At 44.1% G+C, this 21,637-nt stretch overlaps 1 long non-coding RNA gene across 2 annotated transcripts in view; it reads right to left on the reverse strand.

The window, feature by feature from the left end:
* LOC120749871 (uncharacterized) overlaps positions 1–21,637 on the reverse strand; it is a 172,129-nt gene that overhangs the window by 17,727 nt on the left and 132,765 nt on the right. Inside the window, exon 4 of one of the 2 annotated variants that reach the window (XR_005699803.1) lies at positions 19,201–19,555. The exons of the other annotated variant lie outside the window; for it this stretch is intronic. This is a non-coding gene — a long non-coding RNA (uncharacterized LOC120749871). Of the gene's footprint in view, positions 1–19,200; positions 19,556–21,637 lie in introns of those variants that run through there. 2 annotated transcript variants of the gene reach the window in all.

Consider the following 21,637-nt stretch of genomic DNA (forward strand, 5'->3'; position numbering starts at 1 on the left):
CGGCAGACTTCGTCATCTCCAGCACAGAGCCCTGCAGAACCTCACTACAGGCCTCCTCTATGACTTTACACCCATTTACACCAGTCTGCTGATTCTTCTTTTTCAGGCAGTTATACATGCAGCAGCATCCCCTTACTGCTTTGTTTCTCTTAAAAACTACATATGAGGAACATTAGAAAACTCAGTCTGGGAACTCATGTCAAATATATTATTTGGAGCACTCATATCTACATTAACCTTTCCAAAAGGTGCCTTAAAACAGCTCTAACTTCAAATGGAAACATTTTGTCAAATTAAAATACATTCAGATGTTTTTGAAAAGCCAGAGCTGAGTGTTTCTCTGAACAACTTAGTCAAACACTGCTGTCCTGCCAATTGTAATTATCCAAGAACAGATATTAACTTATTACTCTCTGTTTATAGGTGCATTACTCAACAGTTAGCCTCACATTGTGTGAGAACACCATTCCCTACAGCATCTTCTGTTAATAACAAATTCTTCCTGCATAAAAGTGGAGAAACACTGGAGGAATTTGGTGGATGTCACCCAGCCTTCCTTCCTGAGATATTTGATAATCTGGCTTATTAGATAACAGTCACAAAGGTTACAAGATCTGTAACACTATTTCCCCTTGCTGCTGCATGGCTGATAAATTTACAGGTTCAGGTTGCATCTAGGAAGGAGGTTGAACTGCCAGACTTTTATTAGGAGTGGGACGTAAAACACCTTCACCTGTGAGAGTCTCTGGAAGCTCTATCAGAAAAGAAGAAACTTTACTGGACCTTTCCTGTCTTCGTGTGAAACACATTTTAAGGTGTCCTCAAATAACTGTTGCTTATTTCTCCTGCTATGCTAACAAGCAGATGTCCTCAGTTTAATGATGCACTCCCTGACTACACCAAACGACTTGGGTGAGACACAGTGTCTGGGTTTGGCTTTCTGCCTGCAAGGTGCAGCCACCTGAGAGCGAAGGGCAGGCAGCGCTGGTTTTACCTTCACTCCTGTTTGCAGACTGCTCCTAATTTGTTGGAGCTCTCCAGGCAACACGGTGAACCTGCACAATTGCCTGGTGTCCTGGCCGTGACCCTGCCTCTGACGTTACTGCTCTGAAAAGTCTTTTCTGGTTTCTGATGCAGCAGCTCCTGGTGCCAGGCAGTCCTGTAGGCTGGCAAAATCCACAGCAGAACCAGCCAGAAGCTGTTCTGGGTGTATGTGAACAACCTGCATGTTTAAATACGTGCAGAGATTGGTCCCATTTCACGTCCTTAACTCTGGCCTGGAGAATTTGAAGCTGCACATCACTGAAAACACGAGAATTTTGTCCATAAGGCCGGACAGGGAGATATCAATAACTTCTACGCATTAAGGACAGGTAGAGAGAGGGAATGCTGGGAACCAAATGAATTAAAACATGAAAAACCCACAAAGAAATACTAAGGATAGAAGTACATCTCTCTATCTGTGAGCTGCCACCTGCACTTGATTTGCCATTTGTCATATGCAAATCAAATATCTCAAGAACAGGGAAGACTTTGTATCTTCCACATGAGCTGAAGTTCAGCCAGGTGAGTGCATTAACAACAACCTGTGGCTGCTGTTACAGCCACAGCAGCACGTTGCTCAAGACAGGTACATCATTCACTAAAGGTCTAGTGGGTCCAAGGATATAAATTTGTCACAGTGGAATTTGGCCTGTGCAACACCCAAAAGTGGAAATACCCTGGAAAGGAAGATCAGGAATAGCTAACTGAGTTCCTCATCCTCTGTGTCCTGGTGGCTACTTGTGTCACAGCCAAAAATTCTTTTTTTAACTTGAAATTTGTTCCTCTCCATCTCCATCTCTATTATAATTTGACTGACACACAAATAAATTTCCTACCTTCTTTTCAAATTTTTTGGAGGTCCTAAAAGCCTCTTTCTCCCGCCTTCTGCTCTGAAAGAGACATCAGCAAATGCCATCCCTGTGTTAGAAGCCCCTGATGCAGCCTGATTCCACACCCATCTCCTGTCAATAGACAAAATTTTATTCTTAGTGTATTTCAGCTTACTGCACCGTACTATTTTAATGTGAAGAATTTATCAATTAATTTCTAGAACCCAAGTTAAATTCTGTTAGGGCGCCTCTAACGCTTGCATTACTGGGGGCAGCGTGTGTGTGCAAGGACGTTCTCAGCAGGATTTCTGAATTTCCTTCAGCACTTCAGGATTAGTCAGGTGTCACACCTGCGGATCAGAGCAATCAGGTGCCAACAGTACAGCTTTTGGTAAGCAAGGCCACTGCTCAAGGAGATAGACACAGTAAAGAGTTTTCTTCTATTAAAATTCAAACCTCACTTTGAGTGCCATTAAAACAATATACATCATAAATTACCTGTGCAGGAGTGTCTGAATTCTTGCAATGCTATAACTGATCATTACTCACTATATTTTACAGGTAGGAAAACTTTCCTGTTTGAGAGCTTACACTTAGTCTTGCAATCAGACTTACATTATTAAAGGAGTTTTTTCATTTAAGAAGAGAATAAATTAGTTTTAAACTAACTGTCCAAAGCTATCCAGCCCTTCTTGCTCTAGCTAGTATCAGAATTCAGGAAGTGAATTCAGCAACTTGACACTGAGCCATCCCTTTCCATATCTGAACTGACATTAAGGCTATAGCAATAGTCCAAATCCATTAATGTATGGAAATTAAATGTAACAACAAACACCACATGACAATGCCAACAAAACATGTGCAAGGAAGAAACTCAGGCTTGATCACGTACATTCAGATTAATCAAATCACAATCACAATGCAAAGCTTCAGAAGACTTCAGTCAAAGCACTAAGTTTAACGATTAACACTGTTAAAGCTTGAAATATGATCCTTATCAAATTTGATGGCACCCAGAGGTTGAGAAGAGGTGAGAGTTTGTAACATCAAATATGTGTTGCTCGGTATCACCAAAATTATGCCAACTGCAAAGGTTTATCACCTGGAATCCTGACCACAAAAATCCTCAGCCTTTACCCAGTCGTGTTAAAGGTTGCCTCTCTTTAATTAACAAAGCCTTTTTTGTTATATGCACCTTTGTGATCTGCACCTTTGCCTGTCCCCTGATAACATGTTGAAATGGGCAAAGAAGATGTCAGGGAAGCCAGGGAACAGCTTTTACAAGATCATTATACACATTTGGTGATATAATTTCATCAGTGCCTGCTTTTGCCTCGTTGTCCTCTTTATCATACATTCCAGTTAATAGACTGAGAGGGAATGGGTTGAAAAATAGTTTATGAAGTAACAATGAAAAGCACTTGGTTCAAACTTTTGAAAGAAGCAAAGCAAAATTATATACCTCTATTTTTATGTAGCTCACTAAGTTCTGCTGTTTAAAAAACAAACAAACAAACAAAAAAATAAAAGCAAAGTCAGTTATCTCTGTCTTTGCAACATTTCACTTCCATTGGTGTGTTCTCTTTCCCTCAACTATTTCCTTCCTTTGATATCTTCATCAGTTTCCTGAAGAAGCATGACAGCACAAATCTCTGAACAAGTGCAACTGTACTGACACGACAGCAAAGAACCCTGAAAGATTTTTAATTTATTATTTTTTTTTCCTACTTCCTCACTAACTTGCTCCAGAGCTCAGATTGCTTTGTTGTCCTTTCTCAGATGGAATAAATACAATAATCCACAACTTGTGCCACTGAGAAATGATAGAAACAATAATGAAATAGAACCCTTAGTAGAATGATGTGAACTGATTTTTTCCAAAAAGCTTTTTCCCTTCTAAAACTGAGCTAAAATGTTACTCTTCGAGCCAAATCTAGCACAGACTTAAGCTGGACCATGACCTGGCCCACAGTGCATCGCTACAAACACATGAGCAAACAAAGCCAAAATAACTGCAAAATTTGTGATAAGCTGAAAGAAAACACCAAATTAAGAAAAGAAGGTTTTATGGAAGGACACCATAAAGTTAATTCCCAAACCTTCAAGGCAAAATGAAGGCCTAATTAAGATCTCTGGGCAAGGATTAGCAGTTCTAGAAAGAAGGCAGACATACATTCTCCTCCCTTTAGATAAATCAGCGTGCAATTACTGCAAGACCAGCAGACTGGGAAATTAAGAGGAAACCCCCCTGTGTTACAAGCCCCAGCTTGCCTGTTCCCTGTATTCCTGTGATTATCTGGAGTGTTGGCCTCCGCCAAAAATCAGGATGAAGTTTTAATGTAATGCAATTTCCTTGTTTTCAAGAAGGAACTTGTGAAAGCAGAGCAACAACCTGGCCCCACTGCAGCTTTCCCTTGTGCAGCCTCTCACCCCTGAACAGCACCAGCAACCTGACTGGAAAGGAAATCCAGTGGTCCTGCCAGCCACTGCTAAAATGAGATGCAAAGGTGGCAAGAGCTCACCATTTTGTAACAAAACTCTAAATATAAAACATATTTTTGAAGAATATGAGAAATAAAATATCTATTTTACAGCAGTACTATAAAATCAAGCACTGAACACTGGAACTATCTCACCTGTGCTTCAGCTAAACTGAGCTGTTACACTGGGAAATGAAGTGTTTTCAAGGCAGGGAATAGAAATTAATTAAAACTAATTTGACCTAAACCTGTTTCAAGTATCTTTATATCTGTGGGATTTGCGTTATGACACTTTGCTCAAGTGCACATCCTCTAACATGCAATCAGCAAACATAAGCAGAAGCAGTGGAAGCTTTATTCCCCAAGATGAACAATATTTATCTTGGGAAATGTGTCAGGTTTCTCTGAGCGACTGGCTTACACCATCCTACAAGGGGAAAGGGAACAACAACCTGAGCTGTCAGCCTTACATGCCATTACGGTATTTGGGGGTGTAGGAGGAATGTTTATCAAATCCCCTGAAACGCTCCCCTTCTCAAAGAGGAATTTTGAAGTACTTTCTGCTCTTCCTTTTGAGCAGCGCACCTTCTGCTCCGAACCATTTAGCAAAAGCTCGTCTGTGAATGCAAACCAAGTTGCAGAGATTTTAATTTCTGGCTTGGGGTGAATCCACCACCTCTGTTGTTGTTGTCTCTCACCAACGTGAGTCACCATCTGGCAGTGAACCACAGCCCAGGAAACTTCTACAGCTTCCCCTTAATTTATTCTTCGGGTTTCTCACCCTCCTTTAGGATGATATTACCAGAAACTAATCCAGATGTTACAGGGAGAGACTAGAGATAAGTAGCTATGAACTGACTCAGACAATTCTCTGCAAGGCTTGGATTCCCAACAGTTACTTCAGAGAGACAACTGCAAGCAACCACAGAAAACTTTTAGCTGGAGAATAATTAAATGGATAATTTATACAGGTCATGATTCAGCCAAGCATTTAACTACACAGTTAACTTTGAGTGTGTATTGAAATCAACTGCAAGTGGTCATTAGCACATATGTTAAGTCCTGTTTCAGAATTTTGTGAAATCAGTGTCTGTTGTGAGAAGGAGAAAACACATCTGTGACATGGATGGCTGCTGGATTGCAAGTCTAAATCCATTTTGCCTCAAGTAGGTTTGGGCTGGGACTTAAATTAGATTTGAATGAACTGCACCAGTGCTGAGCTGAAGTATCCTGGAGCTCACATACATCAAAAACCATTTCTATTAAATGTGGTCATGGGAACTGATTTTCCATCAGGGAAAAAAGAAAAAAAAAAAAAAAAAAGGAAAGAAACAGATTTAAAATTAAACATCAGCTCCAGTGATTTTCCAAGCACCTCTACTCTCTGCTGAGGGCAAGTCTCCAATCTGAGAAGCAAGTATGTTTGCAAAGGCCTGGAATTCTTTGAATTCTGGCAACTGAAGTTCAGAGGTGATCTCTTCAGCCAAACAGAAGACTCTCTCATGCTTTTCTATCTTGGAAGGCACCTTGCTCCTCTATAGGTCATTATTAAGAATTTTGGTGATGGATTCTGGCCTTCTTTAGTGGGTGGAGCAATCTTTTTCCTTTCCTCAGAGTCTCCTGCCGGGGTCACGCTGCAGTAAGAAAATGATGGCAGCATTTACAAGCTCCTCCAGACTCCCCGGGCTTAGGGCACTTCCCCTATAATCCACAGGGCCTTCCTGATGAACGCCAGACTTCCACAGCCTTACACACAGACTCCTAAGCTGACCATGCAGCTCAGGGAGGTGCATCCAACACAATTTTGGGAGATGCATTAGGGTGCTGGGTCCCACGGGCACAACGTGGCCGTGGAGGCTGAAGGGGACACAGGGCCCCGCGTCTGCCAGGTCGCTCAAAGTCACAGCTTTCGCTAGAAAAGTCACAGGTGTAGAAGAACGACTGATTTTCTACGGATCTGCACTAAGAGGACCGAGTTAGAGAAGAACCACATGCATTATTTAATCCTTAGCCATCCCAATCCTCTTTAGCTGCTCTGGCATCTCAGCCTGTGAGTCGGGCTAATTGCTCCCTCCCAGCGGCTTGGGGCTGGCTTTCCCAGGGTGCTCCCAGTGTGATGTGTCTCAGACCGATCTGCAGCGACACACAGGGAGCTCATCACGCTGGGATCATTAAAGATGGATTTTAAACCTGCCCAGAGCTCTTGGCTGTAGCTGAAGTACAACCACCTCTTTTTTTCCCCTGCTTCCCTGACTCTCCTATTTTCTGTGAATGGGCACAGGGATATCACATGATAACATGGGAGCGCTCCCCTCCCTTCTCTCTCCTAAGAGTGTTTTAATTAACATTTCCATTATACACGCTCATTACCACATTCCTGGCTTTGGCTTTAAACTGGTCATTCTTGTTACAAGCCCTCTAGGACACTGTGGTAAAACTTTACACGTCTCATATTGCAGCAATTATTAATCACAGGTACAGTTTAGTGATTGAACTGCAGCAACTGCTACCAGTCTCAGCATAAGACTTAAACAGAAACAAATGACAACACCAGGAACGGTGGGACTTGTGTAGGGCGACACTCTCTTGACCCCTTAAGTTTTATAGGACGCTCTGGGGGCTTTATCACGACTGCAGCTATTCCACAGCCCCACTGTGTCTGGCCAAGTGCTTCTGTGGCAGAGCAGGTGTGTGGGATGCACTCATTAAGGAGAGCTGCTAAACCCATGGATGACCGAAGCACACGCTTTGGTTACTGGGTGCCAGGAAACACCCCTCAAAAAAACACCAAGCAGATCAGAAAATATTTCTTGGCAGAGGTGGAGGTGGGCAGCAGGATTTCCCTGCGAAGCCTACAAGGTTAACGCTTGAGGTAGAGTTGGGACTGCCAAAAGAAGAGCTGAACTTGTGTAAATCCTTACAGCAGGATGCTTTTAGCCAAGAAGAGAACAAGCAGCTGCTAGAAGGAGGGATTTTATTTCCCAGCTGGACTTTGGCTCTCCTGCCCATCTCCTGTACCAGAAAAGCAATCAGGCTAAAAAGTTGTCTTTGCTGGTGTTACTGGGCAGCTTTCAAGTGGATCCATTCCCTCTCCAGATCTGCATGGGTGGAGGAAGAGCCTTTTCTGTATTTGTATTAGCCCAAAGGGACTGCAGGAACGTTATCACTGGCCTAACTAAAGGCTGGTGGCGTTTCAATATTTTTTTCTGATAGCACTTCACCCTTTTTGTGTTTGCCTGGGCTTAGGTGGTGATTAGTATGTGGAACAACTGAAATAGGAAACTGAAAGGGAGGCTTTACATGCAAGCTTAGCCTAGTGGGAATAAGATCTTTCTTAGATCCCTCTAATTGCTTTAATAATTAAGAAACAATTTTGCTAAGCCGCATTTTACTTGATTTTAATAAAATCAATCAAGTAGAGCCAAGAATTTAAGCAGCACTTCAAGCGCTTACAGAGAAAAACACATCCCTCTTAATTTGTGCCTTCAGGAGAAATTAATAAAACGTGTGTGAATATCTCAACTGAGTTTTAAAAATCTGCTCTTTGCTCATGAATTCCTTCATGACACTGGTCAATAGCTGTCCAACCCACACTGTTTTACGGCCTTATGGCTCTGATGCAGGAAAACCGTGTGCTTCACTTGCATCTGGACCGTGTGCTCTGCTTTAAACAGCTAAATGGTCCCATTTGACTCAAAGGAACTACATTTAGACCTAAAATAAAGCACGTTCTCAAGCAATTTTAGTCTGGGGGGCCTCTGCTTTCCATTGTTTACATAAGCCAGTGAATTTTCACTCTAAGTTAAAATTAGCCAGATTTTCATGTTTGAAACAATAGGAGAACTCTGATTTGAACGGGTGGAGGCTCAGAAGGTTTGTATCTCAGAGCTGGCGTTTGAGAAATAAGTTTTGAAAACCACCCCGATGGTTGGAAAGGGAGGAACTCTGTGCTCAGTCAGGCTGCCATGAAAACACAGGGTGGCTCCACAGTAAAAAGAAACACCCACTTGACTGCTCTCACTGAATTTTCTAATGCTTTGGGTTATTTCTCTACATTTCCTTTCCTCCACAGGTTCCCAGCATCAGTGGCATCCACCAGCGCACTCCAGACCTGTCTGAATTAGGAAGCCTTTATAGAAAATGAGGGGTTTGCCTGGTGAAAAGAAGTAACCAAGCAAAAAGCACCTACTCAGGTCTAAATAAAATGCCATTTATTTAACAAGTCTGAAGCAGAAAGGTATCCATCTCAAAATACAGAGGTATCCCAGCCACAATTAAGGAAGTAAAGAAAAAAAAATTATATATATATATATATATATATATATATATGAAAAGCATGGGGTTGATTTTTTTTTTTTTTTAACTTTCATACTTAAAAAGCATAAAATATTTTTTAAAGTTCTGTTAAAAGAGTTTCCTCTTCAACAGACTTTTGGAAACACATCCTTTTAAGCTGTGTAATAGCGCCAACAAAAAACTCGTCCTCTGTGTCAATTTACCCACCTGCCAGAGGTAGAGTAACATTAGAATTTTTTTGGGGGGAATAGAAAAAAGCCCGAGAAGTGCTGCCACAAACGGCACTGGGAATAAAAACTACATTTTGCACCACGCCGAGACAAGACTGGGAACTTAGCGTCTGTGTTGTAGCCAGCTACTGGGGGGTTAAACACTAACCTGGCAAGGGAGGAATTTCGGTACCTTTAGGTAAAGAAACCCCACAGGGTTGTCAGAGAAGTGGCAAAATCCCGACTGTCTGTGCCGGGCAGTGTCCCGTTCCCTCTGTCACTAGATGTCACTGTGCACACGAGCACAGTGCGCCTGGGGCTGGGGCGGCTGGAGCGCGGCTCTGGGGCTGGTGCTTTCGCCCCCCGGACTCGCATCCGTTCCGCTTCTCATGTTTGGGGCAGAAGGACATTTATTCACCTCCACAGCAAGCGTTTCCATAGTTGGTTTGAGGGATAGTTCCTTTGGTTCTTGCCTTTTGACTGTGAAAATTCCTTGAGTGCGACACTCTGGTGTATGCCAGCTCAAGCTGGACCAGGCAGAGGAGCTGGAATTTGGGCTGGTGCAGAAAGGGAGTTCCTGCCACGCCTCGGGCTGAATTTAAAGGACAGACACCTTTCCATGAGCTCAGCCAAGGAGCAGAGCCTGAATCACTGCCCGAGTTCCCAACAATCCTCAGAGAGCCAAGGGTGCAGTGAAGGTCCCACGTGTGAGCCCACCCTTTGCAGCGACCAGGGTTCATCCTGCTAAAACACCTCTGCCCTCAAGACTGGAACTCAGCCTGAAGAGAAAGCCATCCTGGCACCTACCTATCACAGTGTGTCAGCAAAGTCCTTTATCCTCACTGCTATCCATCCATAAATTATGACTATACCCTTATGGATTACCCAGCCCTAGAAACTTTCACACCTGCCATCCATCCAGCCATGGGAAACCAATGGACAATGTTTTGGCCATAATTATCCTTCAAATGTGACTTTTCTGTGAGTATCTGGTGAGATTTTTTCACTAAGTCACGTAATTTGTGCGCCCTCTGATTGGAGACCGAAGAACTAAGAAAAAAAGTTGAAAATCAAAATTATTTCAAGACAACTGCACCGATTTCTCATTAAAAGATACTTGAAAATAGCTGTGTGATTTTAACTTTTTGGCAAACTTCCTTTTGGACAAAATTATTTTACTTAAATATTCACAGCTATTAAATTACACGAGTCACAGAAAGAATTAAAGTGAATGCACAGGGATAGAAATTAGCTGTTGTAAAGCAACACTACTCCAGAGACTTCTGATTTGCATCAGTTAGGAATTTGGCGAGCAGGTTTTTTTTGGTTCAATGTTCATACAAGATTTCCCATTCAACCAGATCTACTACAGCTTGTTAAAATTCTCTTTCACAATTTTAGATAGGAAGCTCTATAAACCACTTTTTTTTGTTGTTTTTTTTTTTTTGTTTGTTTGTTTTTGTTTGTTTGTTTGTTTTTTTTTTTTTTTATAAGAGATGATCCATTTGCAAAGAGATTTTTTTTATCATTTTAAGATAGGTTCAAGTGTGAGAAAGAGACCAAATGGTAAAGGCAGATTAAAGTTTTTGATCATCAGCATCCACGCAGTGTAAGAGGAATAACGGATCATTTTATGAAGCCCCATCCTTTGCTCTAAGAGGCACTTACAGTATAATATTGGATTTGGGAAATAACCAGAATCAAGGCACACGAGGGGTAGAAAGACTGCAGCAAAAGCAGCGTAGAAAATTCCCAGTGATAAAATCTGAATTTGCATTTTGCTTTCACTAAGAAAAACTAAATCCCTGTGCTGTGACTGGAGGAGTGTCTGAGCGTTTCCAGCTTCCTGCAGACGTATGTAAATTTACAGTGTTGTCCACAAAAACCACTGCTGCATGTGATTTTGACATTTGCTTTCAAGAAATATTTATACACAGCTAATTTGAAATATTGTCTACTGAGAACACGGACATGAAGCAGCCATTGCAAAAGGCAGTGATGTAGAAATTCCAACATAATTCCGATATTTACGCATTATTTGCCTGGCCAGGATGAACCAGCATAATCCTGTTATTTATGTCAGAAGACAAGTCCGAGTGCTCATCTATTTATTTTTTTTTTTTCTCTCTCTAGCTCTAAATATTCCATAATTTCTCGTTTTTAAAAGAAAAACTAATCTCCATAACCTTTTGGTGGAGAGAGAGGAATCCACAGTGCCGATCAAAGCTGATCCAGACCCCCCACCAAAACCACTTCGCATGGTTTGCAGGTGACGTTTTGCAATGCTCATCCTGTTTTACTTCTCAAAATTAAATAACCTTTGTTCTTTTTAGCAGTCATTTGAATAATCCATTTTATTCTATGGCAGACAAAACCAACATCTGACATATCCTGCTCTCTTCCTTCCACACCAGTTTCACCCTGCTGTGATTTAGCTCAGAATTCAGTTTTCCCTGCCAGACCAGCACCTCAGTTCAGCAATAAATTAATGTAATTTTCAGCAGTATGTGAAAATTGAATGAGAAGAGTAGAGCAGAATAAATTCTTCAGTAAATTAAATGCCGTCTGAGTGTTACTAAAAATGTTTCAGAGGCTTTATCTAATATCCAGTGCATCACTGCAGGCTATCACCTCAGTTTAGCCCCAAAACAATATGGGCAACTCTGTCATGTTCATTTTCTAGCTACAGAGTTACCAGCAGAAGCATCAGCACTGAAAAGGAATAAACCCAACACGCCACTTGCAAAAACAACATTGCCCTCCTGGAAATACAAAAATCCTTCAAACTTTTTCTTCACACAAGAGGAGCATTGTAAAATTACAAATTCAGCAATTTCGAAGGAAAGGCCTTGAAAACAGTTAGTGAAGGAGTGAAGAAACGTGAAGTGGGAAAAGGCTGCCCTGTGTGTTCTGCTGGCAGAATCCGCATCCCGGACCTGTGTGGTGGCAGTAGCCACCCACAAGTGACAGCCAGTTCCACAACACAACTCATGCCCCGCTTTGGGGAGCTGGCTCTGGCCAGATGGCTAAAGGATAACTGCAGGAATCAACTGCATCCCCTCCCCAGCGCCCTGTCACCAAGGCACACGGTTCCACAGAAAATAGTTCCACTCAAGGCCCTTGGGAGACTTGGAACAGTTCCAAAATGTCCACATGAAGCATATCCTCTCACATTCACCAGCCAGGTGCTGGACAGGTACAGCAAAGGACAAATCCTAACCTCTCCTTTCCCCCGGGGCACTGCAAAGCCCTCCACAAAGGTGTTGCCTGTGGAATTCCCCCACAGGAAGGCAGGCCAGGATGAGACAAGGATAGAGCACTTCATCAGGCACTGTGGAGTAATGGGGACTAGAGGTATAACTAACACTGGCAAGAAAGGATTCAGCCACAGAGTGAGGAGAGGAAGGATTCAGCTGATGGAGCCGAAGAGAAACCCACATGAAATCTGTCCTGAGGTGTGCACTAATGGCATGTAGAACTGGAGCCTCGTAACTGAGGTCATTCTTACCAAGGCTTGAAACTAAGATATGGATTTGGGAGTTCCTTAAACCAGTGCTCCACTCTGATAGTGTCACCCACACAACACCTAATTACTCCAGGGTCATTGGAAAGGCTGTTCTTGGAGCTCACAGGTTGCTTGTTTTCCACACAGGAACAGTGTCAAATGCCACTGCTCCTCACAGCCTCAGCAGGGATAGAGAGTGGGAGCACATGCAGTTTTCTCCCTCTACTGCCTCAGAGGTTTATTTGTCCACCACTCCTCATGATCTCAGGGTATAACGCTAATCCAAGTGATGAACGGACACTGGCTTTTCCCTTGATACTGGAGAGAAAAAAAAAAAAAAGTGAGCAAACTGAACCAGGACTTGTGTGGAGCCTCCAGAGACCGGAAAAATCTCTTCTATTAACCAACTTCTAAAAGAAGTTTGTTCTTTCCTGCATCAAGACATCTCCTTTAGCATGTTTGCTGATGAGTCATTGAGGCAGCGGTTTGTGTTTAGGCCCTTGGGAAGGAAATACGAGGCTAGAATCCAGAAATCAAAGGAGAGAGGAGTGAGACTTCGGATGTTGCTCTGAGTAGTAGTGGCAGTCTCAATGAGATCAAGATTTGGCCCTACAAATTTATCTTGAGTGGAAAACATCATGACACAGGGATCCCAGGTATTTGTGCATGTTTTGCTGAATTCACATAGCCATGCAGTGACTGCTTACTTGTCCAGTAAATCTGTGGGAAGATTTCTCAGCTGGGCTGGGATAAGCCTTCATCAGACCCAAGGGCAGCTCTTATAAGTCGGAATTTGGTTTGCTGGGTCATCTTTGGGATTTAGTCACTGATGTTACTGGGATCTTGCTGGAGCAGTTTCCACTGACTAATGCTCTTACAGCTGTTTTTTTTTTTAAAAGTTCTTTAAAGCAGGTGCCAATACAGCCCATTTTGGAGGATTTTTCCCCATCCAGGCCTGTTGTAGGTGAGGCATGGGTTCATCAGCACATCAGGAACTCATTCAGCTGCTACACCACTTTCTTTTATTGTTCTGTGGCTGCCCTGTGGCACATAAAACCTTCTGGAGCACTTGGCCTGAGGCAATTAGTGCAATCCCTGCCCCTCAGGTAGGGAATAAATAAAGATGCTGTCAACACCAAATAAGCTGTGAAACAAAGCTCCAAGGACATTTGCCAGAGCAGGTGACCAAGAAGGCAAAGTTGCTGAGCCATTACTGCGCTGTGATGGAAATAAGTGTATGATACAACTTGGCTGCCAGCATCCTTAATTACAGGACATGGCATCATTTGATTCACAATGGAATAAATGGTGATATTTATATATTTGGAGGTTTGAATGAGGATTTCCTGATTTCCTGATGAAGTCATTCCCTTATTACAGCAGCACCTTTCGTGGCTCTCTACAGCTGAGGTCAAGTCAGCATTTCCATTAAAAATATCAAACTTATTTTCAGGGCTTTATTATTACCCATTTATAGAAAACTTCTGCGCCGGATGAGATTTGGCACACGAGGCCTCAGCCCAGGGTAGAGGAGGGGAGAGGTGGGGATTTTTCTCCTTTCTTTGCTGTAAGTAGGCAAATAAATGCACAAACACCAAGTAGCAGCAAATGATGTCTTTTGAAGACTAATAAATCCTGCAAAAGCTTTTTGCTGTAAATCCTAAACACAAACTTCTGCTCTGGGGGGGGCGGGGAGAATATTAACAACTATTAAGCACTTCTGTCTGTGAAAGCAACTGCTTCCCATGTGCGGTGACTTCTTTTCCAAGAATAATTTTACAACTCATTTTACTAACTGAAGGCTCTGCACAATTAATAGAACAGGCTTCAGACAGGGGCTCAGCACAGTAAACAAACTGAGAGCTTTACTCCAGCACTGCTGTTGTGCCGATGGAAATGCAGAGGGCTCTCCCAGCAGCAGCAAACCTGTGCCAGGGAGAGCAGGAGTCAGGCCCCGTGCTCTGCTCAGGAGCCCTAGGACAGGAGGTTGTAATGACTTCAAAGGAGCTGTTGTGCTCTTTCATGAGAATAATCAAAGTACAATACAACCTTGTTTACCCCAAGGGCTCAGGTGACACTTAGGACCTCCTGATAAAAGGTGCTGGGCATGAGGGAGGGAAAAGATCCAGATGGGTGTGACAAAATCACCCTCCAGAGACCAAGAATCACTTCTGCCTGCCATTTTCCCTGAAAACCAGGAAAATGTGTCCCCCAAACCCTTTGGCCAGCTCCCTCTCTGCAGCAGACACTTTTTGGAACTCAGCCTAGTCCTGAAAGAAATCTCCTGCCCCAGTTCCCAGAAGCTATGCAGAGACAGCATGGCCACGGAGAGGTTTATTCCCAACATACACAAAGTCAGTGCACAGAGTATTTGTCCAGGACTTCTGGAACGGGACACTGATCTTGCCATGCCCTGGCATGCCCGACCACACACGCTTACACATTTCATTTCTCTCATTTGGTGGAAGGAGGCTGCAGAAGGAGCCTGCTCTGCCACACCCTCAGCCTTATCCAAAATGCCCCACTTGGAGAGTCAGGGTCCTGTGCCTGCAGTGGCCAGGAAGGGTGGAGGAGCTTGAGCTGTCAGGAGGTTTGATGGTTCGCTATTTACTTTCTTTCTTTGTGCCTTCCTTCATCTGCCACTATTGGGACCAGAGCCCTGGGTCAAAGTGATTCCAATGGTACCCTGCAAACACCCCCCAAGGGCTTTTTCCCAAAAAGCAGACCACCTGAAAGGAGACCTGCTTGGCTAAATTTTCACACCCACACACTGGAATTTTAGAGCTCCCGATGACTTGCCTGCCCATTGCCTGATCATCCTGTGCACACTGCTGGTCCCTGGCTTGGCTGTGCCATACTCCCTTTGGCACATCAGTGTGGCTCTCATGGTGTCCCCATGGATTCAGACTGAGTGGGAACCCTGAGCAGCATGCTGTTCCTAGAAGATGGCAGATGGGGTGGAGTTTGGAATGTGGTGTAGCTGTATTAGAGGGGAATAAAGGAGAAGGGATTACAAAGGGCTTATTTATGGACAAGCTGAGTGTAAAATTGCCGCCTATATTTTAAATTTTGGTTCTGCTCTGTTTTTGTATTTTGCAGAGCCCGTGGAAATATAAGATGCTGCAGCAACTGGGCCTTCAGCATTACGGTAATGTAGAAATTATTATAATTTTAAAATGCTGTTTGGGTGTTTTGGTTTGTAAAACAAACAAACAAACAAACAAAAAGTCCCAAGCAAAATGCATGCACACATAAATATATGCATCCCAGCAAAATATAAGATGTTTCTCCTTTCTTATTTAGGGACGTGAAAGTGGTAGGATGTGGAGACCAAGGAGTCAGGTGAAGGAAGGATTGGATGAACTCTGACTTGTCTGCTGTGTTTGCTGTCACAAAGACGAGCTCACAGGCATTTTGCTCACAAAAGGTGAAATTTTCTAACTCCCTTTGGCACCGGGGCTGCATCCAGCACTTCTACTCCCAGAGCGTGATGAGCTCAGGCTTACTGAAAACTGGTGTAATGGAAATGGTGGTTCCAAACCTTGTGCATCAATGGGGACCATTTTAGAATGTCTCCAGGACACGTTGGACAGTTGTGCCAGGACAAACTGCATGATGATTAACCTCAAAAACATGTCTAATGCAGGCAGAGCCCTGGGTAATTCCTTTTCTTGAAGCACAGTCAGCCTGGATAGGGATGCTGCCTTTTCATCCAGAACAGTCTCAACAACCAAACATGAGTAAAAGGGGAGGGTAGAACAGCTCTTACAACCACCCAAATTCCACCCCAGTCTTAAGTACCCTATCTGCTGCTTATCCAGAATCTCCTGTTCAGTAGAAGAAACCAAACCGAGCAGCTACTACAAAACTGTCTTGCGTTGGGGTCACATGAGAGAGTAGGAATGCAGCCCTGATCTGCTCAGGTTTGACACGATGGTCTGTGTTGTCTGAATCACTTCCATGCCAAGATCATAAAGCAGGGATCACCATCCCTCAGGTCATCACCAAACCCCCAGGAGGATTTTTGTGCTCTAACACACACAAATCCTCGATGTCTTCCTTGTGCAAGTCTGCTTGTCTAAGTGAGATGCAGCACTGTAAAACACTGAGTGTCTGTGACTAACATCTCATGCTCATTAACATGCAGCAGAAGCCAACAATCACAACCCTCAGAAACATCCCTGTATGGCACCAACACTTGTGAATGCAGACCCGCTGCTGCAGCCCCCTCTACTGCAAACAAACGCGCTGCTGAGCACACAGCCTCTGCAGAAGAGTCTTTGAACAGCACAGGGACAGCCACACTGGGGCAGCGTCCCACCCAGCCCCAGAACTGATCCTGTCTCCAACAAAAGCCAGTAGCCCAGAGCTATGGACAGAGTATGAGAAGCAGGGCAACAACCTGAGCACACCCTGCATGCAAGCAGAGAGGACGAAAGAGCTGTTTGCTGCTTGCACTTTGGAAACGTCATGTGCTCTTGGTGCAGTGATCTACAGAGTAAGGAATCCCTAAGAAATCATTAATAGGTGGTGTCTCATATAGCTCCACTGAGACTGAAAATGAGAAATAAAACACAGACTCTTTGGGAGAGCTGCCTGTGTATTTAACCGAAACATTTTAGATTTCCAAATGTTTCCTATTATTTATCATTTTATATATTTGCTCTTTTGAATTCCAAGGTAATGGTCCAAGTCTAGGAAGACTAGAACAGGATCCAACCAAACCAGAAAAGAAAATTAAATCGTCACTTTGCTAAACACAACTCAAGCCCACAAAAGCAAGAAAAATCAGCCTTAGGGCTCAAATGCCATCCTTGCCTGTGTGTGCTGCCTTTCAGGGAGTCTCCAAAGCAGGGGTGATTTCACAGGTCACACACAATGCCCAGGCACCACAAGATGGGTTAAGGAGGGAAGTCCCAGCCTTAACTCCGCATGTCGCTCCTCCTGTGGTTTCAAGTCAGACTCTTGATGTTAGCACAACCTACTTTTTGTGGTTTAATAAATCACATACTTTAGCTTATGTAATGACTCAGAGTGAGTGATTGTATTCTCTTCTGGCCCAGAGGTGATGTGGTCATATCCCAGCTCTGTAAGGCAATGGAAATCAATGGTTGCTGCTGGATTCATTTCAGGCAGGCTGGGGTGTGTGGAGGTGGTGAGGGGCTGGCTCAGACTTTGAAAGTTTACTAGTTCCAGATGGAGTTGTTTACAAAAAATAAAACATTTCTGAATCAGCTTGTGGTTCAAGTCTCCTTCCTGACCTTCCCTTACCAAAACAGACTAAAAAGCCATGGCCGAGTCCTTCTGCTGACTGACAGCCTGTTACACACGATCTACTTTTCTCCTTGTTTTTAAACATTTTGCGAGTCCAACTACCTGCTGAAGTTTAAACATCCTTAAGAGCTGCACGGGGATGTGAAGTCACACGCTGCTCAGCGCCAAGGCTTGCTCTCCTGCACATCCAGCAGTGAAACCTGAAGCTGCACATATCCTCCTCATTAAAAGGCTTTCCCATTACACAGAATTCTCTCGCATGAAGTACTTTGGCACCCTGATTGATTAAATCCCTTTGAAATCGTCTCTGTTACAAGACATCTCTGTTGCTGGGAGCAAGGGGGAGGAGTGGAGGGAGACTGCCTGCGTTATAAACTTCTGGGTTTCCCTGCAAAGGAGCAGAAGCAGCAGAGAATAAGCAAAGGGCACTCGTGGATGAAGCCTGACTCTGCTGGTACCAGTGGCAGAGCCAGACTCCAGCCTGAGACTGAGCCAAAATGTTGCTCAATTCCACTGTGCTCCTGGCACCCACGGGCTGGCTCTGCCCATCAGGAGGGTGAGGGTGAAGATCACATGGACACAAGGAGCAGTGGAGTGAGATTCCTGCAGGCAGGAAGTCCAGCCAGAGCTGTGGCACCCCCGTTTTTGTTATCCCAGCACCACCCTGCCATGGGCTCTGCTGCATCCAGGTGCTGAGGGCAATGGCTGAGAAGGGGACCTGCTCTGAAAGAGGCATGGCAGGGTTCCCCTGTGATTAATCAGTGTAAGGGACAACTCATTGCCACTGAAGCTTTGTTGAAAGCTCCTTCTCCCAGCAAAGCTCGAGAACTTGGGACTCAGCCATCTACATTTACAGAAGTCACTGGTTTCTCATAAATAAGACCGAAGAGAATTTGTTTCAGGAACAGTGTCTGAAAATTGTAACCTAGCTTACAGTTTCAAGGGGGTTTATTACCTTTTTTTTTTCAGGAATAAAATCCAGGAATCATGTGTCTGGCATTGTCTGTGCTCTGTGGGCAGCTTATAAGAAGCCAGCAAGAATGGCTGGTTTTCCACACAGGGTTGCCCCGCTGTGATCCACAGAAACCCCCCCATCCTCTTCAGAAGGCATCTCTCCCCTTTGAAAATGTGGTGTGCGCAGTTTCCTCTCACATAACGCAACCCAACAGGCCCCCACCACATCCATTTTTTGGGGTAGGATGCACGACATGTGCAAAGATGCTGCAGAGAAAACTGACTCAGTGGTGTCAAAAGCAAAGGAGTAGGATAGATGCCTACGAGCATTTTGGGGGGACATGAGGCTTTTATGACAAATGCAATGTGCCACATGGAATATACCAATGCTTTCTGAGAAATAAAACAACCAACCAAAAGTATTTGGAAAAGTCTTCCAAAGAGGAAAGGGAATCAATCTTTGCCCCATGTAGTTTGCGTCAGTTTTCCCACTTGTAAACCTGTGACTTTGCTGCCTGAAGACAGAGAGAAATACAGGGTGAAAGCTGTTTCCATTTCCAAATCCCATGTCTCATGAGCCCAAGAAACAGAGACTCCAAGAAATAAAGTTTTAAAGTGAAAATAGCTCTCTTCAACTTCACAGCATACAAAAATACTGCTTGAAGTGCTCAGAGACTCTGCATGAAACAAAAATGAGAATTCATCCTTCTGGAGAATAATGGAAAGAGAAAAAAAACCCCAACTTCTTAGCTGCCTTTGCTCCAGCATCCTCTACCCAGCACTTCACATATATCTTTTAGTTGTAGCATTTCACACATCTGATTTTGAAGAGCATTTTCACACTTCCCTTTGAATTGTTGTGTTTTTCTTGGTTCTCATTACAGCAACGAGGGGACCCAACAGCCGTCATAATGAAAGGCAGATCAAGGATGAACAATAAGAATTGGAACTTCCCACCAAAGCCTGTGAAAAAAGCAATTATGGTTCGAGCTGAGGACGTGGGGGACCAGCAGGCACACCATCTCACAGAGCCTGTGCCCACCCCACGTGCTGGTTCCCAGGGCTGAACTCCGCCTGCAGCCCCCTGGCTGGAACGTGCCAGCAGTCTGCGGGAGCAGCCCGTAAACCACGGCACTGAGTGGATCCAGGCTTAAAAATAAACCTGGAAAAGGATGAACCCAGATTGATTCACTGCCTCGGTTTAAAGGAGGCCTGAGGGGACGGCACTGACGGGCTCAGCAGGGTGACAGGAGCGCCTCAAAGGGAAGGTCCTTACACCGCTATTCCTCCCCCGGTTGCGGTCTGTGATGCCACAGGGTTCCATATTGACGTTTGGGGAAAGGAATGAAGGATCTGCTCTGCAAAAGCACCAAAATCCCTCCAGTGGGAGCAGTAGGAGAAAGGCTGAGCTGCTTGCAGCTCTAACCATTGCTTTGCCTCTCCAGGAATAGTAATTGCATTGAAGCACTCTGCACACAGGATGGACCCTCCACTACTCCCACTGCCCTGGGAGGAGGCTCTGCATCCCTACTTGCATCAGTTATTCCCCAGCCTCCCTCCCTGCCACCTCCTGGATTCCCCTGTATTCCAACATTCTCTCCCTTAATTATTCTTTGGAGATAAAACAAACCATTTGAAGAGATATTTCCTTTCCAGGGTCACACTACAATGTGGACCAAGTCTAACATGAAACCTAGCCCTAAACCTAAACTTAACCCTAACCCAAACCCTGAATCTAACCCAAACCCTACCCCTCTAACCCTAACCCATACCCTTCCCCATACCTTTTAAACCCTACACCTAACCCAAATCCTAACATTTGATTAGTAAATTCATCCAATACTGAATGTTTTTGTATCCAGCACATTTAATAAAATCATGCACATTTAATAAAATGCTATTCCCCTCTCTGTCCTCACTTTCTTTTTAAAAGGGAAGATGTGATTTAAAGAGATAGGAATATTCCTAGTGTAGAAAGGGAAAGAAATTCCTAAGCAGTTAATAACCAGGGGTTTCCAAGAGGCAGCAGAAGGGACAGGCAGCAAGCACATGTGTCACTGGGCACTTCTGTGTCTTCCAGCCATGTTTGGAGGACCTTTGAAAATGTCTGGGATGCTTCCAGCTGCCACTGAAAACTGGAAGGAGATGTCACTGTCAGTGCCTCCACCCCACGAGCCTTTCTTCCAGCACAGAGAGTGCATTAACCTTGCAGGCTTCTGGCCAAAAGCAGGAAGGGAGCCAGGAGGCAACACTGATAAAAGAAAGAGGGGCCAGAGGAAAAGCAGAGAAGGGAAATTGAAAGAAAAGTGGCATAGCCAGCAAGAAGTAGTTAGGACCATACACCTGGACGATTTGGGCAGAAGACAACAAAAAGAAGTAAAGAAGGTAGGAAATAATTGCCCCAGGGCAGTGTCCATCCCTCTAAACTTGTGTTCTTCTGGCACAGATGGAGCAAATCATTGCAGGATCAGCACAAACTGAGACATATCCAGATCCTATTTAGAGTAAAATGCCTCACAGTTGTGTTCACAGGTGGGCGATGCTGGGGCAGACAGGAACACAAACTTCGTGGCCCAAAGGATAAAAGCACTGGGAGAGGTCCTTAGTTAGTCAAATCAGATATTCTGTCAGGATCTGCCAGCATCCTTTCCCCACATTTCCCTCAGCTCCCAGAACCAGCCGCAAGCTCAGACCCGAACAATGAAATGTTAATCGGATTCATTGCAGCCAGCAATCTAAAAAAACCCATCCCAGAAGTCACCTCTTCTACAAACACACCCATCTAAAAGGGATATTAGTTGATGCTTTTGCAAAGAAATGCCAAGACAAGGCTGCTTTTGTTGTAAGAAAGATGTCCTGGTGACAGACAGCTGCTGCTCCGTGCCACGCACGGGGCTGGGGCAGGAATTGCCTCGCAGAGAAACGTCTCAGGCACCGCTGCTTTAAATGTTTATCATCATTCTGATGAAATGAAAGGGGTCTAGGATATTTCAGAGAGGGATAACCAGGAATAAATGCTGACACAACATCTTAGCTGGCACTTGC

Source organism: Hirundo rustica, chromosome 3 (assembly GCF_015227805.2).
Source record: "Hirundo rustica isolate bHirRus1 chromosome 3, bHirRus1.pri.v3, whole genome shotgun sequence".
In the NCBI taxonomy this organism is placed as follows: Eukaryota; Metazoa; Chordata; class Aves; order Passeriformes; family Hirundinidae; genus Hirundo; species Hirundo rustica.